The following is a 14,139-nucleotide window of genomic DNA, read 5'->3' on the forward strand; positions in this document are numbered from 1 at the left end:
TACAAATCAGTTGGTTTCTTTGCTTTCTCCCATCTGATTAGGATGTGGCTTTCTGGGATCTGCTAAATCAGCTGCTCTCATCTACCTCCCATCTGCCTGGTAATAGACTTCCAACATTTTTTCTTTTCATTGCTTAAGTCTCCAGTCCTCATCTTTGTTCTTGTTTATTTATAATCTTCATTTTCATATTCAAAGCTTTTAAAAAATTGGTACTAAGCGTGTGATATTTTCTTATTTAATCATAACTGTGAGATATTTTCTTATTTAATTATAATTACCAAACATGGAAGGTAGGATGGAAGGAAGGAAGGAAGGAAGGAAAATATAATTGAATGGCAGGCAATATAACCCTACTTTAATATATGAAATCTACATAATTCAGCTTGTGGCCTGGACTTTTCATGAGTGGGTTTCTAAACTGAAATGCTGAATGCTTTAATCCTAATTGTTAGAATCAGCAGGTTAAAGTGTTTTATTTCTGCTATGAAATAAGCAAAAAGCCTTCAAAATCTAAAATAAAACATTGAAGTTCTATGAGATCAAAGCCAAACATCTACCACTCCCAAGTTTTTCTTGTATCCAGTCAATTTTATGTGATTAAATTATTAGATATTACACAGCTAAACCTATGAACATTTCAATAATTTAAATTTCAAAGGGAAAAAAAGAATGTGATTTACTTTACATCTAAGAACTGTACCTTAGGACATCTAAGAACTATACCTCATTACAGGTTGTTTTTCAACAAACATATAAATTATAGGATATTAAAATAAGGTTTAAAATGTCCTCATTTACAAAGAATTCCAACAGATGCTTTTATCTCAATCAAAGGTGATAAAACCAGTGGTTCTTGGACATTTACCAAACTGTAGGATTTCATGAAATGCCTCCGACATCAGAAAAAGCAGCTTTCTGATGATTTTGTTATCTGTACCTTCCAGGCAGGGACCTCTTATTAGCTGGGTCATCAAAACACAGTGAGTAGCTAGAGAGTGGGGGAAAGGAGTCTCTGTGAAAGTGCATATCAGGAATATCCACCTTAGGACAGAATGGAGTTCAAGAGTCTTCTCAGTCGTAAACATCAGGATCTGTAACCATGACCAGACAATATAAATAAAAATCAAAATGTGAAACAATCCCACACCAAGATTAAGATAAGCAAATTGTTTTCAGATTGTCTTAACAAAAGTAACTTAAACAAGCTAGAATTTGTACTCTTTGTCATTTGGGGAACATAAAAATCCTCTTTGGAATAAAAATACAAAACTATTTGGAATCATAGTTCAGAAACATCTTTAGGCAATTAGCCGCCAACATTTCCCAAGTTAGGCTGCACAGCATTAGGACCATCGTTCTAGAATCACAAAAATCTGTATTTCAATTCTGGGACTATTACCTACTTGCTAAGTATATTTAGAGAAGTCTGAGTTAAGTCCATTTGCAGAAGCTTTGCTTTCTGTGGTTGCTTTATAAGTATACATACCCTCAATGCTGGAAAATTGAGGCTAAAAAAAAACAACAAGATATCTGTACCAGAAGAGTTACACAAATCTCCAAAGTGGATTCTGAATGACTTTACTGCTCCTCTTGATCCACATCTTTGGTTGGTGTAATTAGGTATAGACTGCAGTGCTTGATTTATTTGACACGGAAGTAAAATGTGCAATTGTGTATGGCCCCACTGGATTTATTGGAGGAATAAGTGCAGAAGGTAAAACACGAATGCAATTCAAAGCTTAGCAGATGTCCATTGTATATTTATAACATTATTTTACAGAGTAACTCTGACAAGTAGGATATATAATTTCACTAGCTATCTGGCACAATGACCCTCAGTAATTACTTTTCAAGCTTACTTACACAGGTGAGCTATTCAGGCCAAGGTATTTTTCTCGTTATATTTTTTTTATTTTTATTCAGCAATAATACAAGCAGCTAATCAGATGTTGTTTCTTTCATTCAAAGTGCATGATAAACATGATCAGTTAAAGCTAGAACTTTTAAAGTAATAATCAAATTTTTTTCAGAAACAAAAATCTGAAAACCTTAGCAATCATAACAGATATTGTAAACAATGTCCTGGCATGCTTACAAAGTCACACACAGCTGGAGAACAGAAAATTATCCGACTTCACAATTGCGATCTGCATCCAAGTATCAACTTTAACCTCCGCTTGGATTGTATGAGACATTAGCCATAGAAATGATTTCAGAGTTGTGCTATAAAAATGCCTTAGAGAACCCTGAAAATAAAATTTAGATATTAAAATTGCATTTTCAGCAAGTGTCTTGATATCTAAACATTAGAGGTAATCATATTTTTCTTATCATGAGAAGTTTATCAAGTAGCCAAAATTGAGTATGTTATGTGAGACTCTGATATAATTTAAGGGAAGACTTGAATCTATATTTATATGCTTTAGAGAAGGGTTCAGTTGAAAATGTATTAATTGATTCAGGGTTGGATTGCCTAGCTAAACACAGTGGCTTACTATTATAATCCCAGTTATAAAAGAGGCAGAGATCAGAGAGACAGCAATTTGAAAATAACCAGACCAAAAATAAATGAGATCTCCATCTGAACCAATAGTTGGCATTGCTGTCATATAACTGAATTATAGCTTGAAGCATAAATAGGAATGTTACTGTCTTTGCCAATCTATTAAAAGTGATGAGCCTCTATCTCCAAAATAACTAAACAAAAAGGCCTGAGGGCATGGCACACCTGGTCCAGCACTTGCCTAGCACTCACTATCCCCTGAGTTCAAACAGCCATACTCTACCCCTTTCCCCCGCCAAAAAAAATTGCATTGCCTAACCCTACTGGTAAGATGCTAAGAAGACAATGGGACTCCAGGTTCAGAGGTGGAGAGTTATAGCAACAGCTACTCAGTAATTTGTTTTGACTGAAAGAATTTAAAGGAGATGGGAAATAGGTATGGAATACTCTCTAGAATGTATTCTATACACTGTCTGCTAAAGGTAGTTTATAGCAAGTTGGATTCTAATAATTCTGCTTATTGACAAGTCTATGAAAAAAGCATTTGCAATAGAGATGCTTTTCCTAGAAAATTCTGAGGTGGCTACAACTCAGTACTTTCAATATGCAATGTCAACATGTCTTTACATTTGAGAACACAGAGCCTTCTGTGTGAGCCAATGCTAATCTGTTCTCCTATACTCTTTTGCAAAGGAATCATCTAAGAACTGCAAATTTTGTGAACAGCTTTTAAGAACATGCATTTCATGTATTTAGAAGTTTTTGACTTCGTGCTGAAAACTAAGCGATATAGATTTATTTTTAATTAAGCAATTGCTTTTACAGTACTGGCTTTCTTACAGCCAGCTCCCAATCCCTGCTCTCAAAGTTGAAATAGACTGTGCAGGCAGCTCAGGTGTCAACTGGCCGCTAAAAGGCCTTAGAGGGAGTAAGGGTAGGGGTAAAAAGGGCAATGAAGATCATTAACCAGTCTCAGGCTGAAACACACAATCTTTCTGAGTAGTTTCTATCCTTAGATTTTACCAGAGCTTCTCTTAGTTATGTGTTATATTTAATCTCAGGAGCTTCTTTAAAGCTTTCTGGATGGTAACAGGATAATCTCCTTGTGGAGCCAATTCTGTCCTCAGACATATTTTAAGTCTTGCAGTTTCACATGTGATTGTACAATGGAGGAATTTGTTCTGCTTGCTTCTTGAGGCTAACTTCTATGAGCATGATGACATTATTTATCAAAGATAAATCAAGCCCTGCAATTCTAAAATGCTATGATCCCTCAAGAGTGTAATAAAATTAATAAACTGAAACTCACACTGGCTTTTCAAGTCTGAGAAAAGAAAAATTTTAGTGCATGCATCATTCAAAACATCAGATCTATTATTTAGGTAGTTATCTTGAATAATAACTTTCAAAATTAGTTAGGGGGAAAGGGAGGATGAAAAGTATATAATAGAAGGCAATCTTTATATACTAATCACTAAATGTATGTTGAGTGCTCTCAGGGACAAACATCCTGATTTCAGGTAGTTTGTAATCTAACTAAAAACAAACTACATTAAATATAAAAATAAACAAGACATCATGAAAATCATTACTAAGAAAAAATCACTATAAAAACTCACTGTTGTGTATGACAGAGTATGTAATTCGAGTTTGAGGAATGATCGTGTGCAAAAGGATGAAATTTAATTTGTGTATGACAGAGTATGTAATTTGAGTTTGAGGAATGATCATGTGCAAAAGGATGAGGAATGGATAGGATTTTGATAAAGAAATGTGCTGAAAATCCTCTGAGAAACACAATATAAAGGAAGAGTAATCAGTTAAGTTGCTTTGAGATGGAGTGTTTGTGTGAGAAAAGTAGATTAGCTTGAAAGGTATAGAAAGGGTAAATTGCATGAGCCCTCTAATGCAGTATAAAGGGATTAAATCCTAAAGGCAAGGGAGATAAACCTTAAAAGAGCCTGATAGAGGCAGGGTAAGCTAGAAAAGGAAAAGGTTGAAAGCTCAGTGCATATAAACTAATCTTTATGTGGTTCTTTCAGATCCCCCGGCAATTGATAGACCTCACAGAGGAAGGAGCCAGTATGGTATCAGTGAGAATAGACAGGAAAGGATGGATTCAGGAGATGTGACAAAGGAGAGTCTGATTAAAGGACAGGATATCCAACTTTCTGCTTCTGGGTGGAGGGGGGGCCAGGAGTGGTGGCACAGCAGTACAAATATGGACTTCAAAAGAATGGCTTGTATAAGGGGAGAGAAAGAAAAGTTACCTTTAAAAATAACTATTTGTAATGATGTTCAGTATGGCACCCAGCATCCCAAACTTTTGCCAAAATGTGTTTGACAACACATTTCCACAGGGGGATTGTGAACCTCAAGAGTAAAACAGAATCTCTCCTGACAAAGTATATGAAGAGATATAAAGGATATAAGAAGAAAAGTGAATGAAATGCCCATGGCCCAGGATAGCAAGCTGAAGGAAGAGGTAGCAGCCTCAGAAGAAGAATTAGGTTCAGAGATATAGAGTTAGAACAAATGAAGAGGAGAATAGGGGAAGAATGCAGTCAAGAATCCAATGTAGGGGTGGGAATGTGGCTTAGTGGTAGAGTGCTTGCCTAGCATGCATGAAGCCCTGGGTTTGATTCCTCAATACCACATAAACAGAAAAGGCCAGAAGGGGTGCTATGGCTCAAGTGGTAGAGTGTTAGCCTTGGGCAAAACAAGCTCAGGGACAGTGCCAAAGCCCTGAGTTCAAGCCCCAGGATTGGCAAAGAGAGAGAGAGAGAGAACAGAAGGAAGGAAGGAAGGAAGGAAGGAAGGAAGGAAGGAAGGAAGGAAAAAAAGAAAAAATCCAATGTATCTCCTACAAAATTAGGAAGAGTGAGGGAAGGGGTGTGGATAAGGGACAGATAGGTAAGAATGGTAAGAATGGTGAACAGGTGACATTGATCAAAATATATTGTAATCATAAACTTCTTTGTTAAATGGCAACTCATTTGTGCAACTACTTAAAGATAATTAGAAAAGAAATTAAGGACTGAGGGTGTTTCTGTAGAGCAGAGATTTTTCTCTTTGGAGCCACCACATCTTTGGAGAACAAGGCACTTTCTGCTTGCCACTGAGGTAAGTTAAACAGAAATGGCATATCTGCAAGTGTCCAGCTAGGCAGTATGTTAGGAGCCATTTGGCTCATCAGAGAGAGCCACAATCTCTCATAGCACTTATATAGTATATACCAATGACAATTACTCAATTTCTCCCACACAAAGTGGGGAGAAAAAAAGTAAGTATTAAGTAGTAAATGCTATAGAATAGTTAAGAAGCAAGAGGATTATCATAAAACATAAGACAGCGTACTGTGAGAAAACTAAACTGGTACCTAAGAAAGAGGAGAAACAATTTTCATTCTTGTTTTGTACTATTGGAATTCATACTCATGCCTTGCACTTGTTAGGCAATTACTGTACCACTTGAGAAATACCCCCAACCTTTTTTGCTTTTATTTTTCAGATGCAATCTCTTAATTTTTTACCCTGACCATCCTGAGCTATGACCAAAATACCTAGGAGTTCAGGTATATATCACTATCCCCAGGTTGTTGAGGAGTCTCTGTATTTTGGCTAGGATTGACTGACCTCAGACTAAAATCCTCTTGATATATTCCTTCTGAGTAGCTAGAATAGAAGAACTGAGATATTGCACCTAACCCACACTGAGTTCTTTATATTGTTTAATCAGTAAAAATTTAGCTATCCCATTCACAACTCAAAAAGAGAAGTCTTAGTAAAAACCAATACACTTAATTCTACTTTGCAGATTTTATCAACTGGTATTTATTCAACAAACTGTACATCCAAAATCAGCTGGCAAGAAATGTTACATGGTTTTGTAAAATCAATTTTAACTAGACACTGATGGACATCAAACAGTATTTAAAGAAATTTTTCCTTTTTCCTAAGCTGGATGAACTCTAATAACTTGAATGACCATATTTTTGCCCAGTGGATAGAAAGAGCAAAAGCTTCCTCATGGGGTAGGGGCACTATTGTATTTTTAAATATTCACTAGAAAGATTTTAGGCTTGAAATTGAACCATCTAGAGTCTCTTCCCACCAGATGTCCTATAATAATTAAAACTTCAATTTCTCTGTGAGGAGTATTTAACACCATCTATCTCACTTTCTTCAAATAATAAATGTGGCTGCTAAATCATCCATAGACTCATAAAGCTAAAAGAAATCTCAAAATCATCAAGCCTTAAAATCAGAATAAAAGATATTACCCAAGCCAGTTTAATCAGAAGCACACATTTCAGTAGTTTTAAAAATAACTTTCAGTATCTGTTGGCTTTGCAAAGAGCCACCAATTCAATTATTACTACAATATCAGCTTATTCTTATTATATCTCTAGGAACAATGTATCTTCTTAGACATACATTAGACATATATATTAATTCCTAGATACCAAAAGGCTTCCAAAACTAGAATTTTAATACCAATGAATTCATTCGTGCAAACACAACAAACAAGTCTAAATATGACAGTGAGACAGTATGTTGAAAATGACCTTTTCAACAGGGAGGGAGGAGTTGGGGAGGTGGGGAGGGAAGGGATGGTAAGAGAAAAACAAAGGAGTGGATAACAAAGATCTATAGGAAATGTACATTACCTCAGTCATGTAACTGTAAACCCTCTGTACAGTATCTTTACAGTAAAAAAATTTGTAAAAAAGAACTCAGTTTGGTTGTAATAACAATCCTAAAACAGTTGTTTACTAGCATTTAAGTTTTCTCATATCAAACACTTAAGGTATATAGTCCATAAGTGTGGTAGCTCTCATCCCAGATGTCCTATGTTAGTTCAATTTTTGGGGGGGTGTCTTCCGTTTTCAGAGTGCCCTTGATTTACAATATGATTGCCTTGGATTGCATTTGTGCACGTAAGTGCAGTCTCCAATATTCCATATCATAAATAACTCTGTAACAAATTCATTTATATTTATACCTTTGTTTATATCTCCCTGTTTTCCTGAGAATAAATTCCTAGGGCCAAAATGTCATGCAGAAAGGGTGTAACCAATTATAATTTACCTACAGTACACAAAGTATTATTTTTGCCAATACATGCCCTTGACAAAATCAGGGCTATTTTTTCTCAGATATTAGGTAGGTGAAAATATTTTGTTGGTAATTTTAATTTGTACTTCTCTGGACCTAAATGACCTTGAATAACTTTTATGAATATTACTACTCATATTTATTCTCCTGTAAATTGTTTTGATATTCTGATAATTTGTTTGAAGCTGAAATAAGAAAATCATGCAAAAACATTTTGTATAGTATACAGTGTTCTATGAATATGAAATTTCTTTGTTTTATGAATAACAAGAAGGTTTACTTCTTTCTATTTTAAGGATTAGGATTCAGAACAAGTAAGACATTATACATGACAGGGCTTTGAAAGATTTATATACTTTATATAAAGAATGCATGCTTAATCTTAGAGATAATCAAAAGTTTTATGAATTGTAGTGATGTGGAGAAATGAAAACTTTTAAAACCCATTTTCTCCTTTTTTAAAACTTTATTTTTATTTTTAGTTTGAACTCTGGGCCTGGACACTGTCCCTGGGCTCCTTTTGCTCAAGGCTAGCACTCTACCACTTGAGCTACAATGCCATTCCAGCTTTTTCTGTGTTGAATTGGAGATCAGAGTCTCACAGCCTTTCCTGCCTGGGCTGGATTCAAACGCTGATCCTCAGATCTCAGCCTCCTGAGTAGCTAGAATTACAGACATGAGCCACCAGTGCCCAGCCATTTTCCCATTTTTCCCAATTGACTCATGTCATTGGATATTGACATGGATCCAAGCTTTTGGAAAAACTAAGAATTTTCCCTCCAATCTCTCAAAACCACATAGCAAGATATAAAACTAATTATGAGAAGAGATATATACTTAATATTTGAAAATAGAAATGGGGCTATACTTTACATTTTTAGGAAGAAAACCACTATAGATATGGAAAATTACCTCATCCTTATTTTAATAGAAAAAGGAAGTTGTGATAAGGAATCTCCTTAATGTCCTTCCACTCTCCTTAAGTATCTGTATCTGAACACATTGTTCTTTGCTTCCTCTTTTCCTAAGGGTCTGAGAAGTTCTTTTATAAATTCTGCACTCAAGTCCACTATTATCAAGGTTGCATCAAATCTCCCAAAGGCTCCTCTTAGGTTGTTACCTCCAGGTGAATCACTACAGACCAGGTAGCCCACCTGTGCAATACTTTTCTGTAGTTCAGTATCCCCTAAGTAAACTCTTTAAAAACAAGTAAACTCTTAGAAAACAAATCAGTTACCTATGTGTACCCATCAACATTTCAAAAGTATAGAACGCATGCTAGTAGTGTGCACAGATCTGAGGGGAAAAGAGAAGAGGAAATGATAGTACTATCTTATTCTATACTATTTCCAAATTTTAATACCTTCTGATTATGCTTGTTATTTCAAAGTAGGATGATGCATGTTTGTTTAAATTACATGTGATTTTTATCAGAATTAGAATTAATCTATTGGAATTATGCAATTATTACTTTTATGCATGGTTTATTTTTCATATTACTTTGTTATGGTTGCTGATTATGCTATTTACTTGGTAAGATAGTATAAAGCAAAAGAAATTAGAGAGAAAAAGACATTTACTAAAATGATCCCAACATTAAATGTGCTTCACAGAAAATAAGCAAATGTTTTCAAAACTGACTATTCTTAAATAAGTCATAATTATTTTTTTGTCAAAGCATCCAACATAATTTAGCCCCTGGCTCCCAAAAAGTGTCTATTCGGATCTAAGAGCTATGAAGTGTTTTCCAAATCACTTTGGAACTACAGAATATAGAGCACAATATCTGTGGTGAAAGGTTGTTCTTTATGTACTCAGGAAAATAAACATAATGATTCAAGTGCCATCTATAGGAATGTTAAAGTATGGTAAGGGAATTTGCAGTGTTGATTAATACATAACCTTTAGATAATATATTTTTGTGAGTTAAGCCTTTGGGCCTTAAATCTAAAATGATTAAAAGCTTGTCATGCATGGTAAGCCATGGATAGCAATTCTGACCGGATGTTCTCAGTCATGCCTTTGTCTCTAGAAAGTCTGAGTCCAACACAGTGACTAAGTTAAGCTGAACATCAGATGCATTAGTTACAATCTCTTCACGCTGAGGATACATTATGAGCACTGTAGTTAACAGCTGTGATTGTTGTTTGTAATTATCTCTATTTTCCTCATAGGTAGTCTCTACTGCTACCATTTCTAAGCAATCATTTGTAATGTTGACTTCTCTTAAGGCTGTAATACTCAGCAATAAACTTCCTTCTACTGTATTCATCTACATCAGGAAAACTGCACCACAAAAACATGATGATTGCAAATGTCAAAGGTGCATTCCTAAAGGCTGGTATTATATGAAATTCAAAATGAAGAATGCTAATGATTACTTAGGTGCTTAAATAAAATATGTTTTTAATACTACACAGGAAAAATTAAAACTAGGATGACACAATATTTTACATTCTGATTGTTAGTGACTGCTTTTGCTGAAGAGGATTTTAAATGTTTAAATAAGACAGATTAAGAAGGACAAAAGTCCCATGCTTTCTGTTATATGTGAATGTTAGACCTAAAAGATAACTATCTTCATAAACTCATTTATAATACATACATTACATACACATTTATATTACATATATAAATATATAACATATACATGTATGTAATTGTGAGATTGTTTGAGAAAATAAGAGGGGCAGAGAATATTAGAGACTGAACAATACCAAAATACATTTTACCTGTGAATATAGACATTAAAACACAGCTAACTGAAAACTGTTGAATAAAGAAGGTAGTGGGGATGAGGGAAGTGACAGTAGATAAATCTGATCAAAACAATCTGATTCAAATACTGTACATGCAAGTGCAACATACCATAGTGAAAACAATTAGAATATGCTAAAAAAATCAACAAATATAGTTTGACTTTAATCCTCATATCAAGGGCTTCCAACAGAATTAGAAATAGATTAAAAATGCATACCCACTCAGGAAGTATGATCAACCCCTTAAGTTTGTTAAACTCTTTCCAACAACTTTTGCTATTACATAAGAAATCTTAGTAGTATGTTTTTACTGGTGAAATGAATAATCCAAACATATATGGTTGTCAACAAAAGGGATTTGAACATAAGTAAAGATGGCATAAAATCTTAATAAACTCTGAAAATCACTCAGAGCTCCTACCCAAAGTTCAGGGCTCACCATTTCATCTCAAAGATAACTCTGCCCCTTGATTCAAGTAAGTGTTGGCTGATTTTGTCATCAAAATACAATTTTCTCAGTCTTAGGGAAGATCTTCCATGTGATATTCTTACCAGAAAAGTATAGAGCAAAAGTGGACATTCCAGAGGTGACCAAAGTAAATGATTAGGTTTATGCCTATGTACTAATAAATTTACATTAGGTAAAATCTGAGTGTAGGCTAAAAATACACTTTCATCAGAAATACCAGTTAAGAACATGAAAATAATGAAGGGACCATGTGTTAATTACTTGTGGGTTCCTGAGACAAATTACCTGACATAAAGAACTTAAGGGAGGAAGGATTTACTTTGCTCATGATTACAGAGATTTCATTCATCATGGGTGAATATAGTGACAGGGCAGAGCTGTTCAATGCATAGCAGCCAAGAAACAGAGGAAAGTGGTCACAGCAAAGAGCCAGAACAATATATAGCCCCCTAAAGACCTACTTCCTCAACCAAGACTTGTCTCTCAAAGTTTTAGCATTTCTCAATTGTCTATTCATGTTTTGTATCTGTCTATTCATGTTTTGTACCAATCAATGGTTAAATAAGCCGTTAAGTCAAAGTTCCCATGACAATTAGTTATCTTTTTGTGTGTGTGTGGGGGGGGGTCCGGTCGTGGGGCCTGAACTCTGGGCCTGGGCGCTGTCCCTCAGCTCTTCAGCTCAAGGCTAGCACTCTACCACTTGAGCCATAGCGCCACTTCCGGCTTTTTTTCTTTTTGCTTATGTGGTGCTGGGGAATCAAACCCAGGGCCTCAGACAGGCAAGGCAAGCGCTCTACCACTGAGCCACCTTCTCAGCTCAGACAATTAATTATCTTTAAAGTGGTTCACAGACAGCAGAGAAGTGAATTTTATTACCTTTTCTCCATCCAAATTGACACTCACTACCACCCTTTACATCTTCTAATCTCTATTCACCTGAGTTGACTAACACTGTCGGCCAAATTCTTTAGTTTTGATTCTTTCTAAAAAAAGAAAAAGTGGTTACTATAATATTTACCTATATCTCCTTTTTTCTTATTCTGAATTACACTTTATGTATAGTGTTCTCTTCTTTATGATCCTCTCTTCCTTTCTTCTCTTACTTGTTTCTTTTTTTAATTTTAATTTTAATTTTTTGTGAACACATTGTACAGAGGGGTTACAATTACATGGGCAAGATAATGAGTACATTTCTTATCAAGCATTGCAGCCTCCTCCTTTGTTTACCCTTCCCATCCCTTCCCAGCCCCCCCCACCCAATCCCGCCCCACCCCCCCCACCAAAGTTGTAAAGTTCGTTTTGACATGACAACTTGTACTTCTCATTGTTGCACAGGTCCACCTGTATCCTTAAACCGACTTGTTTTTCCCCATCTCCTCCACAAATTATACCGACATCAAATATAGTGAAAGCAGGGGTTGTACTGTGGGGGAGGGACATACAAAGCTACAAAGAAATAATCTTATAAATGAGTTAGAAACAAATGCATGAAAGAAAAAAACATTTAAGCAAATGTTTTTTTTGGGGGGTCTGAGCATGGGGCTTGAACTCTGGGCCTGGCGCTGTCCCTCAGATCTTCAGCTCAAGGCTAGCACTCTACCCACTTGAGCCACAGTGCCACTTCCGGCTTTTTTCTTTTTGCTTATGTGGTGCTGAGGAATCGTACCCAGGGCCTCAGGCATGCAAGGCAAGCGCTCTACCACTGAGCCACTTTCCCAGCCCTAGAAAAAAACATTTAAATACTTATCTAAGGGTTCATTTTCCTACCATCACATTATCTGACCTTTCCTGCTTGACTCATACATATACTAGATATTGCAAATAAGGGAAACCATGGGACCTTTGTTTCTTTGGGCTTGGCTTACTTCACTTAATATAATTTTTTCCAAGTTTTTCCATTTCCTAACAAATGGGGCAATGTCATTCTTTCTGATGGAGGCATAGAATTCCATTGTGTATATATACCACATTTTCTTGATCCATTCATCTACTGAGGGGCATCTGGGCTGGTTCCATATCTTAGCTATGGTAAATAATGCTGCAATAAACATAGTTTTGCTGGTAGCTTTAGTGTGGTCTTGTTTCCATTTCCTAACAAATGGGGAAATGTCATTCTTTCTGATGGAGGCATAGATTTCCATTGTGTATATATACTATCTTACTTGTTTCTTGTTACTTTTTCTCCATACCATTTAACAAAGAATTTTAATGGAATATTAGTTGCAAATAGAATTAAGAAAAAATTATCACAGGATTAATATAATAAAATGGGTAGTCATCCAAGCCTCCTTAAGCGTCTTCATATGGTACAGGTACATCCATTACTTTTTGGAAACAAAAGTGGCCAATAATCTCAGGTACCTAAGACCCTTAAGGAGAAATAAAATACATTTACTCTTCAGCAGTTTTGAAGAAAGTATTGTTCCCATGGCCAACTCAAGAGGATGCTGGCTCCACAAATGAAAAGACAGACTATTTTGATGCCAAGTAGTCTTACTGGTGTACCAATATCTTTGTTAGTAACAAAGAAAACTTCAAACATTTTACTTTATTGGAATGATATCAGATGAGTATCAGATAAGCTATGATATCAGGTAAGAATTTTATATCTATAATTTCTAGCTTTCTCTATGAAGGAAGATATAATTTCTTGTTGGACACTTAGCTATGGAACTTATCTTTATTATCCCAGTCTTCCTCTTGTAATCACTGAGCAGAATAACAAATCAAGAGTTTTGGTCGCAAGGGCTTCACTAAGGTAAAAAGTAGCTGGTTTCATCCTGACCCTCCCATAAAAGATCATTTAAGTTTGGGAGAGATTGTAAAAAGGAACTATTTGAAATTAGTAGAGGACACTAAAGCTGCCAGAAACTGAAGAAGAGAACTGCATGGGTGACATTCATATTCATGTGGAAATGCCCAGCTGCAGAGCGACAAATATCCCTGAGATGGACAAACAGCAAGAGTCAAAAGGGAAGCTGTAGGCAGTGTCTTGGGTTGAAATCTCAGGATACATGTTTCAATCACAGTTATGCAATTTCATGTGAACATGAAGATGATAGAATGTATTTATACATTTACCATATCAATTGTATTTATGACAAAAGATTATTATTTATTATAAACATGACTTTCCTTTGTGACAATGGCTATTCTTACCAGTATGAACTGTATTTAATTACTCATTCAGTTAAATATGTGTGAAGGTGTTTACTACTTAACTAAATTAGAAATGCTATCAAACATTACTCTAAAAACATTGGGAAATGTTGTTTAAAAGCTGGTAGACTA

This window comes from Dipodomys ordii, unplaced genomic scaffold, assembly GCF_000151885.1.
Source record: "Dipodomys ordii isolate 6190 unplaced genomic scaffold, Dord_2.0 Scaffold28, whole genome shotgun sequence".
NCBI lineage: Eukaryota > Metazoa > Chordata > Mammalia > Rodentia > Heteromyidae > Dipodomys > Dipodomys ordii.